This window comes from Halichoeres trimaculatus, unplaced genomic scaffold, assembly GCF_033239565.1.
Source record: "Halichoeres trimaculatus isolate MK-OKI-2021-1 unplaced genomic scaffold, fHalTri1.1 fHalTri1_scaffold_17, whole genome shotgun sequence".
Classification (NCBI taxonomy): domain Eukaryota; kingdom Metazoa; phylum Chordata; class Actinopteri; order Labriformes; family Labridae; genus Halichoeres; species Halichoeres trimaculatus.
Genome location: NW_027437195.1, coordinates 21571875 through 21587853, shown reverse-complemented (window position 1 = coordinate 21587853; position 15979 = coordinate 21571875).

Genomic DNA, 15979 nt, shown 5'->3' with positions numbered 1-15979 from the left:
AGCTGTAGTTTGACAGATTTTTTCTTCTTCATACTGATGGTGTCAGTTTCTCAGTAAGTACAGTCTGTTCTCTCCGTACAACTGCAGCCAAGACTTGGACTCTAATCCCAAAAAAGTTATGAATTCCCTTTCTACATGTCAAACAGAACATGTTGCCATTCATGCTTGGTAGAGTTTCTTTCTCACTGAGAATATCTAGTCAAATATTTATTCTATTTTTCCTCTGTTTTGGTCTCCACCCAATGCCAGAAACCAAGTGTTTTGCCGTTTCGCTGCTGAAAGCCAAGTATTGTCTACAATTGTGCCGTTTTGTTGAAAACAGTTGTGGCTTGAAGCTACAGACACGTCTGATGAGAATATGGTGAAGTTTCAGGCTATAAACCAAAACAAAAAGCTCAAGAGATGACTGACTGCTTTGTTTTGCTAAGAGGAACTGCAGACTCAAGTTATAATCTCTGAGTCACTCGTCAAATGACAGTTATTAATTGTAACCACAGGAATATGAGTCACTTGAGCTTCAAGGGTTCCTTTTAAGACTCTGTTTTAGTTTAAGTCAGGCAATGAAGCCTTTCCATGTTATTACTACCTTATGTAATCAAGGCTGCGTTGGAGTAGCAACATTCCTACCGTGCATAAAGCATGCATGCATCCAAGCATGGGGGTTAAACTAAATGTTCGACGGAAGAACACCGGCTACAAGCATGGCGACTCAGAAACAGCTTTTTGTATGTTTCAAATGTTTGCTGTATTCCACAGCCTGGGTTGTCCATTGACTACATCAAACTGTGCATTGTTGCGGAAGGAAGGCCAGAGAAGTAAGGGTTGGAGCTGGAGCTGGGTCAGTGTCGGAAGCCAGCAAAAGCTCAATGTCAGATGTTTGCAAATGACATTGTGTTTGATTTTCCTGTGGTGTGATTGGGAGTGATTTTGTCTGGTCAGAGCCGCTCGGAAAGCCTCCAATTTAGAGGTTGTAGATAATGAACATGTTTAACAGTTACGATTTTACTCACCTCCATCTCATATTGTTATTCATACAGCCCATATCCCCGCCATCTCCGCAACATTTTCCGTAATTGTTCTTCTTTTAGTGTGTGCTTTAAGAGTTGTTTTAGAGGCCAAAAACAACCTCCATTGCTTTTTCCCGTTTGTCTGTTTACACTGAAGTCCCGTTTTACTACATGGGATTTTAAATAGTGAGTGTGAAGAAGCTGAAACTTTGCTGAATGTGTCATATCCTCCTGACTGCACTTCACACACTATAAGATCAGAAGAGAGAGATCTTGTGCAATCTGTCTTTTGTTATCATCAAGAGTGTGGTCTCTAAATGTGTGAAGGTTTGAAGAATCCTGTAATGTGTGCCAGCTAGGGATAGACCGATTGGCCGGGTCGATTATCGGGGCCGATATTTGGCGTTCTGAGGCATCGGCCTTTTTTTGAATCCAACGGCCGATAAGGAACAAATTTAAAACTTGTTGTTGCAGCTCTGATGCAGCTGCTCCGCTGTTTGCAGTCACTACTCCTTACTTAAACTGAAACAAGGGTCGATCTCTTCTGTCTTTGAACTTCAGACAGCAGAGCAGCGACGGCTTTGCTACAAGCAGTTGCCTCCTCTTAAGTGTCAACAAATCCATCTGCAGATGGTACGCTCAAAATCAGCACAGGCTAAATCTAAATCCGCAAGGCTAACTGCAGTGCTACAAGACTTATCTTCTTCTATCTTGTCATTTTTCGTTGAATGGCCTTCCTGTTTGTCTTACTGCCCTCAACTGGTCTGTTGGTGTTTTGCAATTACCTGTTTTTTTTCTCCATTGTCCTGTTTTGCATAATCTACCTGGGTCTTTTCCCCCATGGGTGAAACACAAGATAAACAATGAGCCAGAGCAACAATTTAGTTCTGGGGAAAGATCAGGAACTGATAGTTCCTGGACCCTCTGGTCGACACACAGCTTTAGAGAGTAATAAGAAGGGGGAGGTTTAAAGCCCAAAGCAAACTGTTGTTGCTCCCTGTAGTGTCATGGGCCTAGCTTGACCAAACATTAATAAATGAAGGTGCCCCGTTGATAACTCTGATGATGTTTTGGCTCTCACTGCACATTTTTGCCCATCCATCTTCATGCCAGGCTCTTTGGGAACCGGGGCTGTGTGGCTGGTTATGTAAATTGCCAGCGGAGTAGAAATACTGAAACCGAGGTGTAATAGGATTTCTTTTCCTTTCTGTTAGAGCACAAGGTTTTTTTTTCTGAAACTCACTTGTTCTTGATGAATTTACCATTTAGTGTATGTGGACATAACTACAACACACAACTGTGTGTGGATACATTTAAGAATTACAGTTATATATGGATTCATTACACTTCTGTCACATTAGAGTTATAAATTCTAAACTATGGTGTTTAACTGGGCTATAATCTACTCTGCCATGTTGTTTGGATTCCATTCATCAAGTGTTTGATTTGCCAAAAGTGCCCACACACTCGAAGTCTAATGACTTATTAAGATGTGCTAACAGGCTGCTTGTGTTATACACCGCAGAATGCATCACTGTTGATGTACTGCTAAGGCCTCAGACGGCCTGCTGCCTGGATGCTGTTGTTATGAAAGTTCGTGGTGATAGAGGTTAGTGATCAACAAGTGCCAGAGTGGAGAATGAAGGGCGGAAGAAGGCACAAGGGAGGAAGAACGGGGTTCACGGGCCAGCAGATGTTTCAGTTTTTGGGTTTTGGCTAGAAAAGGGCAATTAAGAGCTGCTCTTAATGAGGCTGGCAGCCACCCCATAAACTGTCTGGTTCGCTGAAAGAGTTCCTCATTAGACGGAGCTGCCCAGAAAAACACCCCCCCTCTCATCCCACACACCTCCCATCGCCTCCACCCGTACTGGAACAGGAAGTGATGGATCAGACATTTGAAAAATTGTATGCTAGCGGTGAACAAAGTTACCTTATGTTATGTCTGGCTTAGCTGCCTGTGTGTGTGTAAGCGAATGCATGACTGTGTATCCTTGTCTGCCGGCATGTTTGTTGCACGCCAGGCCAAGTGTGGTAATGATGCACATTTTCCATGAGGTAGCTTGCTGTGAACCACCAGCATTAAAGCCTAGAGCAGCCGACTGAACATTACCTATGAGAACGGCAACATTAAAACACCAAAACCACCCAAAATAGACCCCTCTGTGATCTGCGGCAGACCTTGTTTTCCCACAATTCCCCCAATTTCTGTGCACCATAAATTTCTAATTCCACTAACAAAGAACAAGAAACAGAGCATGGAGAGCTGCTTTACAACACAGCCCACTGGTTATGGCTGGCAGACACAAATACAAACACTGGTTTCCTTACTCCAGAGATGCATCCTCAGATCAACCCAGTGCTTCAATATAAAGACTCCTGGGTGGGATAGTGACTATATTTCCTTAAGAAGAGTATCTAAAGGTGTGTTTAAATGTTGTTTTCCATTCCCCAAACATTTCCGACAATGTTTAGACACTGTTATGGTCTTCAATTTTGCTCAAGTTTGGAAACACTATTTTGGTTTCCTGCCTTTTGGGGAAAACAGAGCATAGCATGAGAAAAGGAGAGAAAAAACAACCAAACACCTGTTAAGCTCAGGGTGACTGCTTAAAATGAAATATCGTATATTAATCCACCTCATAACAAATACAATAAAAGAAATTCTGACGGTGTAACAATCAGGATTTCTGTTTGAGTAACAAGAAATCAATGAGGTTTTAATTGCAATGGTGATTATCAAGAAGCTCAAGACAATGAATAGCATAATTCTATGCTACTTAATGACATCACGAAAATACATGTTTTGTTAATTTTGCGAAAAAAGGCCACAAAAAGACAGATCTCGAGGAAAATACTGATTTTAATTCTGTGTGGATGAATTCATGTAACTGCCAACATGCCGGCTTAATATACATGCTTGATATATGGCAAGACATTCCAACTAAAAATGATAAGTTAATGAGATTTTTTTTTAATAAATAAATTTCTTTTTCTTTTTTTTCCTTGCAAACTTTTTTTAAGTTTTACTTTTATTTAAACTTTTTTTTTTTTCATTTTTTGAAAATTGCAAATTCATTGATTTTCTTTTTTTTAAAACATTTGCAAATTTTTTTTAGATAACAAAAAAACATCACAATTAAATCATATTTCATAAATTCAAAAAACTTCCTGTTGAGATAATTCACTAGATTAACTATTAACTATGTATAGAATTATATACATGTAAAGATAAAGTTGATTTTTGTGGCTCCTGAATGACTTTAAACCAGGTAAGCTGAAGCAAAACTGCTCCTGTGAGAGTAAAGGTTGGAGACCCCTGATCCAAGCATTTATTCTACAAGCAGGTCATCGGCTGTGATTCCCAACGTGGGATTGGAGCACTAACCCTAGAGCGCTAATTAATTTTAAATCTTTATAATAAATTGTTTGAAGCCACTTTAAGGAACTTAAATATAGTTTGGGTAGTTGAGTTCCCCCTGAGCCCTCAGTTATGCTGCTATGGGCTGGTGTTTTTTAGGGAACATTTAGTTCCTGGTTAAACATTCTCTGAATTACATGGTTCCTGGGACATATGGAGGAAAAAAACATTATAAATATACTGCAATACATCATCAGTCCAGCAGGCAGAAGTAAGACAACAAGGAAGGTCATTTAGTTAAAATGATACCACAGACAGATAAGTCAACTTATGCATGTGTAGCATCCCGTTTCGCTTCTTAGCTTAAAGGATGCTTTAATGCACTGCAGATGAATTGGCTGACACTGAAAAGGAGACAAGCACAAGTGGCAAGTCATCTCAGGTCAAAGCTGTTTCAAAAAGGGTAAAATTATTACCACAGAACTACACTTAGACCCTATTACTAACAGTTAATATCCATGTAGTTCCAGGGGAGAGTTCCTGTGGTTGAAAAACACCATTAGACTGTAAAGGGGGAAGCGAGTTCCTGTTTCCTCTCTCCTCTAATCGATCTGTCACAAACTTTAAATCTTGCTGTCCAGTTAAAGTTTATGACAACTGATCCTTTTTGGTGCACCTAAGCCTGCTGCAATGGACTTGCTAGTCTTCAGCTGCTACAGCTATTGCTGTCTCACTATTATCATTACTGCTACATCGCCCAAACTTGTGAACTCTGTTCTTCCTCTGCAGATGTCTGTCTACAATGAGTCTGGTTCTGCTCTAGGTTTCTGCCCGTTAAAGTTTTTCTTTGCCTATGTATCTCGTTAAACCCTCTACTCAGGTCTCTACTCATGGCGGGATAAGATGAGATAAGACTCCTTATCTTGTCCTGATGTTTGGTTTCTGTTAATAATACATCAGCTTGTAGATCTGTTAATGTTTTTGGAAAGCATCTTGAGATAACGTTTGTTGTGATTTGGCACTGAATAAATAAAAATGTACTGATTGGTTTGAAACTTCTCACAGCTTCTTGGAGCTTAAGGAACAAGGACGACTTCTGACTGCTTACCAACAATAAATTGGTGATACAACAATCTCACCATTGGTTTGACCCATTGTGACGATCATTAGCCATATGTACAGGAATTAAAATTTGCTAAATCAAACTTGATGCAGCATTAACATTTTAATCATTTGATGCTGCAGTAAAGTCATCAGGTTTCTTTGTTTAGGGCTTTTATTTGGAGTATTTTCTAGATCATATTGACACACTTAGATTCACATCATTCATGGCAGTGTTGCACTTGAAAAGGAGTAACATTTCAGTGTTGCTTTGTTACTTTTATATAAGCATAAAGGACCTGGATACTTCATCCACCACTAAAGGGGATTCTCCTCTCTCACGCTATCTGGCGTTGCCGGTCCTCGGACCTGTCTGGCATCGAAAGCGCTTGGCACAACGATCCCTATTGAGACAAAAACTAGGTCATTTGCAAAGCTCTGGCTGGACACGCGCAGTGGAAAGAAAATAAACGAGGAGGTGAATGAAGCTCGACTGGAGGTGGACGAGCTTCCTGCATGGGCCACAGAGGGATGAGGAGAGTGAGGTTAAGATAATGCTAAATTGTGATAATATATTGCTGAGCCTCTTTTTTCCTATAGCTGTGTGTAAAAGCATGTCTCTGAATGGACATCTTTTTTTCATTGTTCCATATTCTGCGTGTGATGTGGCTCTCTGAGTTTCCTCCCGGTGGGTTCAATAACATTTATATCATCTAATAAATCATGCAGGAATCTCTCTTTTATAATCCACGTTGCTTTGTCTCCAAATAGCAGGCCTCAAATAATGTCTGATAGCAATTAAGCTTCAGAAGACTTTATAAACAAGCCCGTCTAAACACATATGACCTATTGTTCACATCACACACACAGCCAGAACAAGTTTGCGGCACACATGTTGTTGTCATCATGATTGAAACGATGCTTCTAGAAATATCTGGAGGAAACCAGCCAGGCGGGAAGCGAGAATAGAAACCGTCACATGAGAGACAGGAAATCAGGTGACGATGAGGAGGGAAAAACAATATAAATCAAGTGTTATAGTGGAAATGGATTCTCACTTATAAACAGTTCATCAGCGCCAAAAGAAGCGCTCACACCTGAAAGGGGGATATTTCTCCTCTTCAGTCAACAGTACATCGAGTTATGGAATCGATCCCTGCCCCCACATCCTCCCTCCGCCATGAGCTCGAGGCGTATGTCTGCCAGATGTCCAGAGCAAAGAGACGGGATATGAAAGGGCTGAGGACTGCCAGAGGTGTCTTATATCGGAGGAATTATTATCCTAATGATATAACATAACACATGCCGTCAGTCCCTCCAGGAGGAACAACCCCTGATCTGTACGTGAGCCACGTCCCTTTCATTTAGCTGACCTTTCTGGAAAAGGAGGAGCAGGATGATTACAGCCAGGGTTTATTTCTTTCCTGGCCAGGACTGCCTCCCCCTCAGTGTGTACCTTAGAGTGCAAAAAGATTAAATCTTAATACTGCTTTTCCTAAAACAAAACTTTTTTTTTTACAATGAGTTCATCAGGTTTACAGAGGAGAGAAAATAGATTAGATAATTTTCTGTATGGTAAAGTAGAACCATGCACACCCCAGGTCTACTATCTTGTGCTGGAAAATATTGATAACGTTAAAGGTCCTTGGGTTCAAGATTCTTATTCTTAGAATGTCAATATTTGGCCTCTCATTACAAAGCTCTTTTTTGAGGCATTATGTTATTAAGAAAGAAAGCTATCTTGAGCATGTAGACAAAAGTTTTTTCTGGCAACCGGATGAGTGTTAGCATCCAGCATTTAATGTTCTTAAAACTCTAGTTTGGTCTCCTCCAAACAAGAAGGAGATTTTAGGTACTTTTGCTTTTCTGGTGTGAAACAGACAGTGGCATGCGTTCAGTTTTATTCATAAGCAGCTGGAAACACAAGTTTACTGCAAGGAAACAATAAACAAAAGGAAAATACTTCACACTTTTCCAAAAAGAACCCCATCCTAAAATAATACACTCGGTGTGCAAAGGCCTTAGGAATTATGTTCACTTACATTGTAAAATGTGATTTAGCACATTTGTCATTCTAGCATATTATTCTATGTTAATATGAGAAAAAATGACAGAAATTATTGTGATAACTCTTAATAAGTTGGCCTTGTCTCAACCGCAAAATATATTTCAACTTGAAAATCTATCTTCATATAAATCAGAAATGCATGTAGACTTGACAATGAAGGAATTCAGGTGGGCGTGGGATTAAAAAGTTATTACCCAGAATGCTTTTGTGAGTTGTGAGCTAAAAGTTATTGTCACCATGAGTGAGATGGTGGCACAGTGGATGTGAGAACCTCAAACTGTTTTGTGAAGCTGCATCCTTCAAGCTAATACCCAGAATGCCTTTATGAATTAAATTTTTCTTTATTACTTTAAGTAAGGAGAGTATGCTATGGATATGAAACCTTACGACTCAATGTGCAGCTTTGTAGGTGGTTTCAGACTCTCTGAGCCAAATGGTGTGATGTGTTGTCTACCGTCCATGTTAAGAATCAGGTGTCTATGCCTCATAACACAGACCTGACTTCTGTACCCCATGATACAGACCGTTTGTCTTGGAAATTGAATTATAATGTCAAACAACTACTTGAAAAAGTTGAGTTAACTAACAAGTCTAAACCAACAAAACAGACAAGGTAAAACAAGACATCTTAATTAATCAAGCTAACTTCTGTTGGTGTAAAATGTATTTTTTGACCTAACCTTAAAATTTTGAGGCAGCCCTTGACATCATATTTTTACATTGAAACATCACGTTACATTTAACAATGTATGCAAGTGATGCTGTGATGAACAATCCATAAAACTGCTTGTCTACATCGTGAAAAGAGGACTGTCTTTTCAAAACAGTACACATTTCACAAGTTTCTTTTTTCACATTTGCCTAGAAAGCTGTTTGTGTAGATGAACAACCAAAATGCAAGAATTATTGACTTGTTTCTACTGAGAATGTTTCCATATGCCAGAAAGAAAAGTTCTCTGAATGTGTCATCTGCAAAGTAACGTTTGATACGAGTGTAAATTCTCAGAAGTGAAAGTAAAAGTTTTTTTCAGGCCGACAGGTTGTGGTATTTGTTCTGTGGTAGCTGAGTCAAACTCGATCAGCTCGAGAAGAGGCTCCAAACTTTACAGCTACAGCTCGGCAGCTAACGCAAGCTGAAAAACTCTGAGAAAATTAAATAAAGATGCCTGAAATCTGTTCCCCAGCTTGAGTTAGGAGATGTAAACTATATACATGTCGGGTAACTCGATACAGCACCTCGACTGGAGCGGTACCATGTCGCACACATGTATACAGACCGTGGTAGATGGATATCTAGCCCTCAGCCCCTGGAGCTTTTCAGTGAATAGATGAGGAGGAGGGGAGACAGTACCTGACATTTACTTAGTACAGCAGGATAGACAGGCCATTGTCTTTGCTGAAATGAGAAACTTTGCTGCAGAAGGGTGAATGGGGGAGAAAGAGGGCGGTGTCAGACAACCTGATATCAATCTAATGAAATAATAGGGAGTGCTCTGATGTGGATATCTGGGATATCTAGACTTTATACCCCCAGTGACAAAGTCTGCCTCCACCTTGGGAAGCAAAGGAACACAAAGAGGGTGAAAAAAGCTAACCGTACAGTGAAAACTCACTTTCACTGCCTCGAAAGGAGATGACACATGTCACGTAAAAACAAAAAATCCCCCTGAACACGAAACTGCTCGAGATGTTACCACAGATAGACTTCAAAGGTCTTATTGAGGTGGCTCGGAGGAACATTACAGACCCAAATGTCACTCTGTGCTGGGGTTGTTTCTGATTTTACTGCTGATAACTTAAACAGAGGTAAACAGAGAGGGAAAAACAGCACATATGGCAGGCAGAGACTAGCATATATGCCTTCCAGTGTCAAAAGCTGGGATTAGTTTTTCCCGCGTCTTTGCAGCCGGCCAAACTGACAAGCTTCTACAAAACCAGTACGAACTACTCAGCATCCATCAGAGAAAAAAAAGAGGAAGGGAAAGAAGAAGTGGAGAGCTGGTGAAAGGAAGTGAGACTGAGGCCAACGAAACATCTGCTGTAGATCCTTTTTAAAGCGGAGACCGTCCCCTTCTCATGGATCATATTGTTTCTGTGTGTGTGCATGGGTCAGGAACGCACGCCAAGCACACACACACACACGCACACACACACACACACTCAGAAAGAAAAGCTCAGCAGAGATGTGTGTGCTCTCAGGGAGAAGTTAATAAGTCAATAGGACACAGCTCCATATCTTATTGGGCCTTGTCTTAGCGGCCTGTCCGGGAAAATAATAAACGAGGCCGGCACACATCAATGTTATCTTTTCACTCATGAGGGGAGAAGGAGCGAGCCAAAGAGCCCAAAAAAAGAACAAAGGAACACAAAAAGGAGGAGAAAAAAGGTGGGAAGAGGAGAATGAAAAGCCCCCTTCTGACTCGCAGTGACCCACATACATTTGCCCAGCTTTTTCTGGGGCTCCATCTCTCCTGGCAACCGGCAGCCTCTGTGAAAGAATCCCAGCGTTCAGCCAAAGGCAAAGCCCATGTGAGGGGAGGGAGGGGAGGAGAGGGGAGGAGAGGGGAGGGTGGCACAGAGGGGGAAAGAGGGAGAGAAAGAGGGTGGAGGGGATGGATGGACTCCTCCTCCTCTTTCTCCCCGAACGCTCGTTGATGCTGGCGACCTTTGCTGAATGGATTCCCTTAGATACATGAGGACAAAAACGTACAGCACGCAACAGTCGAACACATCTAGGGACAAAAGTACAAAAAATTAAGTAATTTTATTAGTTTCATCGAATTGATTATTACCTCTACCAAGGAAGTTGTGTTTTTGGGACAGTTTGTCTCTTTGTTTGTGAACAACATAACTCAAAAACTAGCAAACGGATCTTGATGAAACTTTCAGAAAATGCTCAAAATGAGATAGTAGATTAAATTTTGGAGGTGATCTGGATCACTGTCTGGATTCATCATTATCATTGTGATATAGGGCTGTTTTAACAATATGTGTGTATAACTCCATGAAAAATGGTCGGATTGCTTTGAAAAACAATACAAGACAAGGTCACCGTAATTTCTGACAGATGTAAAAGTATGATCCACATCCTGGCAATATTCTGGATACTAAGATCCAGAATATGAAATATGTACTAGGTCATCATCATTTTCAACACTGTCAGGACAGTCTGCTGAAAGGGAGTATAACATTAAAGTAAGACTAAAGTGTTGAGTAACAATCACAGTATGCTTGGTGGAGGTCTGCGCTCTCTGAGTGCTTTTCTAGATTTTTTAATATTATTATGACCGCCATCTTCCCTCTAGTTTTATATTCATAAACCCTAGCATTCAGTGAGGAGCAGAAACAGGATTAAACCTTTTCAGTTACTTGAAATACAAACACTTGTATAAATTTCTATCTTTCATTTTTATTTGATCTGAGTCAGAGGAGCAGAGATAAAACAGGGGTTTTGGCTCACTTGCTTTCCCGGTTCAGAAGCAGCAGCTGCAATCAGCGAACACACTGAAAGAGACCAGTAAAAGGTTTTAATAGGGCATTTGATTGGGGCGTCCAGACTTGCAGCCTAATGATGGATGAATGCGGAGCCTTCTAAGCGACAGTGACATAATCAGAGAGCTGTAGGTCAGCGAGTGACAGCTGAGTGGACGGAGAAAGAGCCCTTTCAGCCCCAACGCTCACGGACGCCGATCCAAGTTCATTAGCAGTCAGAAGGGCTACAGGGTCTGCTGCAGGCTCCTCTGAACTACACATGACGCATACACACACACACACACATACACATATCAGCATGCAAAGACACAGTAAACATCACATAACAAGCAGCTTTTTCTTCTTAAAGTGAATCGGTTTTTGTTTTTAATGGTCCAAGGCTGTGATTTTTCTCCCCTTTCCCTCGCCTTATAACGACTCTGGCAGAGCGTTTTATCTATAAACAATAAAAGGTTGGGGCTAAAACATTTTTCTCTGGTTTTGGCCCCTTCACTACTAATCATCTATGCACTCTCCCCTCTTTTCCTGCCATTAAACCTCTGTGGAGCCAAACCCGCAGCCCAGCCAAAGAACCTGATAGTCGTGGAACCCATGCAGCTCTCCCCCCACCTTGGAATGCATTTCTGCTGCGCTGCACTTTTCACCATCCAGCAGGGAATGGATGCATCCCCCCCTTAAACAAAAAAAAAAAAAAAACACCTTCTCCCACCCACTTACTCAGACACAAACAGGAGACCACTCGCGTTTGAGCAATTACCCTCCAAACCTCTTTGGTCCTGGTACACGCCTCCACGAACTTCAGGAAGAGTGGGGGAAAGTAGATTTACTCCATCTCTGTACCAAGGTGCTGTTTCTGTGTCCTCTGCTCAGACATTACTGTTGGGTTGAGACAACTGCACCAGATTTTTGATTAGAGTATTATACATACAATATTGTTCAGTCTAGGAATACAGGTTATGGATAATTTAAGGCCAACAGCTCTGATCATTAATAATCTGCTCCCAGTGGGCAGGTTGGATATCATACAGGGCAGGAAGCAACACTCTGAGAATTAGCGCCAACTATAGAAACTGTCCCAAACACGCCATTAAATGGCCAAATCCTTCGTCCCCTTCCTCAAAAAAAGAAGAGCATCAAGTTCTGTTAATGCTGCTCCTTGAATGTTATTCGCTAGCTGGATTTGTGTTGACCCTCTGCAGTACGGAGCATATGCTAGCTGTGGACACAATTCCTTCTTATTTCTCTGAAGACATCTCTTATTTTACGATGAATTTCATATGACTAGCAGGGTTTGTCCCGTTTCTGTTCCTCTAATATTCCTATGAAGTAGAGAAAAACAACCACAAAGATGATGCAAACAGCTGGACTCTGCTGTGCTTCTTCCTCTTTTTCTTCTCTGTGAGTAGCAGTTGATCAAACGCTGCCCCCTACTGTGTCGGCATGTGTACACTTGCTGATAAGTAAACAAAAGCAAGTTTTATCTGTTGTTTTTATATAGATTTTATCATTAGAAGAAGTCTCTTCATCACCAACTTCTATTTGTAATAACTAGTTCCTGTGAAAAAGGCAGAAAAAATATTTAAAGTACTGAGTCTTTATCAAAAATATTCATCTGGTGATTGGCAACTTTTATGTTACCTGTGACCTCTCAGGCAAAAAAAGTTTGTCTATTAAAGGTTGCATTTTTAAGACTTCCTTGCTAGTCCTAAGTTATTTTGTGTGTGTGTTTGTATGCCTGTATTTGAAAGGACAATATGAGAGTAATGGTAAATGTGCAAAGAGAGAAGAGAAATCAATCCTACAACCAGTGGAGCCTTTACATGGGGTGCCTGCTTTGCCGACCAGTGGTGTTTACAGACTTTTTGAAGAGCAGGGGCAAAAAATACAAAGTTTCTGCTCCCAAGAGGGCAGTTTATCATGTTTTAACCAGCCAGGGGGGTAGTTTAGTTTTTTGCAAAACCAGGAGGGCTCTTTAGTGCATGGTTTTTAACAACTGGACCACCAGGGCCCCTCTAAATTCTCTATAGATTGCCAATGAGTACTGAAAACAGTTTGTGTTTTTGTCTCTTGTTCCTTGAAAAATTTTTACTTGTTTGTAATGCCTCTTGATATTGTTCAATATTTTCAAAGTAACAAAGGTAAAAAGCTAGAAAAGCACTCCGCCAAGCCCATTGTGATTGTGACGTAACACTTTAGTCCTGCTTTAATGTTATACTTCCTTTCAGCAGACTGTCTGACAATTTGGTGTTAGTTGCAGATTTGTATGATAATTTGTTACCTGACAGTGTTGAAAATGATGATGACCCAGTACATATGTGATATTTCGGATAGTATCTAGACTATTGTCAGGATCTGGATCGTACTTTTGTATCTGTCAGAAATTATGGTGACCTTATCTTGTATTGTTTTGCAAAGCAATCTGACCATTAATCGTGGAGTTATATACACATATGGTAAAAACGGCTCTATCTCACAATGATAAAGAATCCTATAAAAAATCCTGGATCCAGACGGTGATCCAGATCACCTCCAAAATTTAATCACTTCTCCTTATCCTAATTTGAACATTTCCTGAAAATGTCATTAAGATCTGTTAGTTACTTTTTGAGTCATGTTGTTCACAGACAGACAGACGGACTCTCCCAAAAACATAACCCCCTTTGTGGAGGTAATTAACAGTCAAACAGAAACTCAGTGTGTGCTGTATAAACTCTTTGATGTATAAATGACCTCATGACTGTTCAGTTACATCTTGCAACCCATAGGTCAGAAACCACTGGACATAATTTAGTGAGTACAAAGTATTTAATCCAGCTCCACCGCAGCTGAAAATGCTGTTTATGTTATGTTAATCTGTATTTACACTAATCTATGAATGAAGTTTACTACATAACAGTGACAGGGTTTATTTCACTTTGTAATGTGTGCTTTTTTGAAACTCTAGGAACATTTTGCTGATAAAGCGTCTGAACTTTGGCTGAAGTAGGTTTAATGCATGCAGGATTTTATTTGTAAAGCCAAAGTATGTCAGTGTTGCTTTACAGTTGCACTTCGTCCACTTTAGTGCTGTCACATCAAATCTCAGGGTTTAATAGCATATTACACAACAACAGGCTTGCACACACACACACAAAGGCTCACAAACACACACACCCTTCTCTCCATAAATGACCACAACTGAACGCAGACAAATTCCTCCCACATCACACTTTTCAGCTTCCCTAAACCACAGCAGCTCTCACGGAGAGAAAACGCCAGCTTTGGCCAGACACTCAGTTCTGGACGCTCCCCTCAGCATGTGCTCTTGTGTTTCAAAGTCAACACAATGCTAAGACCACCTCACCTCACCTACAGCCCACGCTCACTCTCACCGCACACAGCATATCCTCCTCTCTGTGTGCTGCTTCTTTCACCTCCTCGTGTGATTTATCCCTCCCACCTTCCCACCTTCAGTACTCTACAAATCTTCCATCCCGCCTCCGAAACACGCCGACCTCACATCTCGCACGAGTGGGCCTGCAAACCACTGCAGTAATCTGGTTAAAAGTAGGGGCACTGAAAGTCCTGAAAATAACTCCTGTGTAAGCTATGAAACAGAAAATCGGAAAACACAAGTTGCAAAGAAAGAGTTTAGGATCGCAACGGCAACATAAAAGACTATAAAGCAAAGTCCCGGGAAGAAAAAGAAGGAAACAGGAGAGATAACTAGAGTGTGACCTGCATCCTGACAATGAGGCCCAAGAAATCCAGTGGGAAGCATTCCACTGCCCCCTGCTGGTCAACAACAGCCTCCAACGCACCTCTTTCCCACACTACAGTAACACAGTGCCCTCCTGCACTCTTCATTCACTCTTTTGTTGATGACTCAAATTATACAGCACACTGTTCTGTAATTACATAGACCCTAATGTGTATAAAGAAAAAGCAGTGAGCCTGCCCACGCTCAGGTTTGAGCTTCAGTGTAGGGACACACTCCCACACCCTGTTACTCTATACTCGCCATGAACTCAGCCTGCAGTGAGCAGATTATTTCATAAAGACTTCAACTAGGTTATGACCTGGTTATAGATGTAATGAATGTGAAGGCAAAGAAAAATGACTACCTGAGATTGTTACCCCACCCTGCGGCCTGTCATTGTGCTGTGTGTGTGTACTGTACTTTATCAGAGTTTAAGTTTTGAATGCAAACATGAGGGATTAATTTGAATGATTAACTCCAAAACCGGCAAAATAGTCATAAAAATGTTGTGATTTTATGTTTCTCATCAAAGAAACTTTGAAAAACAGAAACCTGAAAAACCTGCTCTGAAGTTTTCCTTAGACTAAACCTTTAAAAGAAGCCAGCATCAGTTTATGAGAACAGGGTTGTTAGAGGCAATAAACTCATCGGATTCCTTCACGTGCTCCAGCCACAGACAATTAAAGTCTTTAAATCATAACGACACGGAAAACAAACATGTTTCTGTTCCCTGTGTGAGGCTTTTCTATTTCTGGATGGCAAGTTAGGCAAGGTTTGATGGATGGACGGATGGAAGGGAGGAAGGTTTAGTGATGGAAGGCTAAAAGGAACCAACTAGAGGTTGGCTAGAAGGTTGGATGGTAGGTTTAAAAGATGATTGCATGGGAGACTGGATGGATAAATGGATAAATGAAAAGGTGGAGGATGTAGAATGGAGGGATATATGTGGATGGAAGTATGGATCAATGGTTGGGTGAAAGCTTGGATGGATGGATGACAGAAGGGTAGATGGATGGATGGATGTATGGATTGATGGATGGATGGATGGATGGATGGATGGATGGATGGATGGATGGATGGATGGATGGATGGAAGTTCAAATAAAAGGTTGGATGCAAGGATAGATGCGCAGTTGCTTGGAAGGTTTAAAGGTTGTAAAGAAGGATGGATGGCTGGCTGGATGGATGGATGGATGGATGGATGGATGGATGGAG